General features: G+C 33.6%; 1 protein-coding gene across 1 annotated transcript in view; it reads left to right on the plus strand.

Moving 5' to 3' along the window:
* Positions 1-248: 248 nt before the first annotated feature.
* Positions 249-1,951, plus strand: part of LOC111872053 (zinc finger protein 665) — a 25,063-nt gene continuing 23,360 nt past the window's right edge. The window contains exon 1 of the mRNA XM_023865554.2: positions 249-325. The gene's annotated coding sequence lies outside the window, so the exon portion shown is untranslated. The remainder of the gene's footprint in view (positions 326-1,951) is intronic.

Raw genomic sequence — 1,951 nt, forward strand, 5'->3', positions numbered from 1 at the left:
ATGTGAACATCCTTGTACAACAGTTGTGAATAAACATGATTCTAGTCGCAATGGAAAACAACCGATGTCTTTAAAAGTAGTAATTATTTATTTTATGTGTAGGAAACTCGAATTGGGGAAAGTTCAGATTCATCACAATGAAGTGAATTAGTGATGCCGTCTGCAATTCTTTTAATGAAAATATCGCGTCTTAAAACGAGAAAAAAATACTGTTTTATATGTTGGTACCAATGATATCTTCCGTATGTATGTTGTTCTCAATGGCGGACAGAAATTTGTTGGTGGAAAAGAAAGCTTTTGTGATTTGGAAAGCGTAACTTAAATAGTAAGTCATTGCTATCCTTATATTAATGTGTCTTGAAGGTTATGCTTCAACCGGATCATGACATGTGTCACATGTATTATGTATGAAGTAAGAACAGTTAATGCTGAAGTTATGACTTCAGTTGGTTGAATGTTTTTAGCCGATTTATGATAGATATGCAGCGAGTAGTACATTTAGGCGCAATTGTACATTTCTTTCTGTTGACTGTATGGTACTCAGACTATTCTTGTAGTGCCGTGTTCGTATATTTAATTCGAAACCACAACCTCAAAACTCTGACAAAAGGTGAAGTGAGCATCTTTGTCAAAAAGAATCAAAATTTTAATCCGATAGTTACAATGCAACACAAACGAACAGGATATAGGATGCCGTGCCGTACAACTGGAATTGAAATTCTAAAACATTATATAGTTGTATACCGAGTACCCACACGTTATGTTGGACTGTTCATAAACGAATTAGAAAACATAAAGTCATCTTTATAAACCTAAGACAGAATTTTGTCATCTGTGGTAATATAAATATTTATTACCGTGCAGAAAGTAATCATAATCGATGTCAAAACTCACTACTAGCATTCCATAATGCTGTATCAAGGGTTTACTTCCTTACAAAAATTAAAAATTACACTGGTACTGTTGTTTATAATATTCTTATAGACAGCTTTAGAGAGCTCATATATATGAAACCAGTGATAACTTCGCTATCTGATAGAGTCAATTTCAGAACATTGTTAAAGAATGTAAAACACACAAGTAATGTAAATTTGTAATCAGTATTAAGCAGTGATAATACAGACTCAAAATGTAACACATTCCTGAACTTTGTCCAAAGAATCTTCTAAGCAAGTGTACATATCAGAACAGAGAAAGGGGTGTCTGAAAATATTGAATGGGTGACTAAAGGTATCTAAACATTCTACATACCTAAGCAAGATGTTTACCTAAATGGCTGATCTGATAACAACAAAGTAATGACAATTTCACAGGAAATGTTGCAAGGTTTTATCTGTAGTCATTCAGGAAGTCAAAACTATGCATTACAGTAAACATATATTTCAGAAAATAAAGCAAAAGCCGTCTGGGAAATTGTAAAAAGAAAGCAGGTATATATTCTACAGACAAAGAGCCCATCAATGAAGACAAGTAACACAATAAAAAGAACCTTAAACTCATAGCAAACTCTTCCAGTTGTCTTAACAGTAATAGAAACAGGGAATAATAAAATTAAAAACTTAATAACAGAAGATACAGCAGTATACCAAGCTGAAGGAATTCCTAAGAACTTGTTAAATATAAATCTTATGCCCACAACAGCAGATGAAATTAAACATAATCAGTTTTCTAAATTGAAAAGTTTATGTGCTCATAAAGAAACTTATTCCATGGAGCTGAGCCCTTTTTGAGAAGCTGCCATTCAGCTGCTCAAGAATTTTTGAGTATTTTAAGAAACCTGAATGTTCATTATCATGTCCACAAGAGCTCTTCACTGGTTCCTGTCCAGAGCCAACTGAATTAAGTCCATACCACTCCAAGATCCATTTTATTATTATCCTCCCACCTACAGTTAGGTATTCCTAGTGGTCCTTTTCTTTCTGGCTTTCCCACTAAAATCCTCTATGCATGC

The sequence above is a fragment of the Cryptotermes secundus genome, unplaced genomic scaffold (assembly GCF_002891405.2).
Source record: "Cryptotermes secundus unplaced genomic scaffold, Csec_1.0 scaffold162, whole genome shotgun sequence".
In the NCBI taxonomy this organism is placed as follows: domain Eukaryota; kingdom Metazoa; phylum Arthropoda; class Insecta; order Blattodea; family Kalotermitidae; genus Cryptotermes; species Cryptotermes secundus.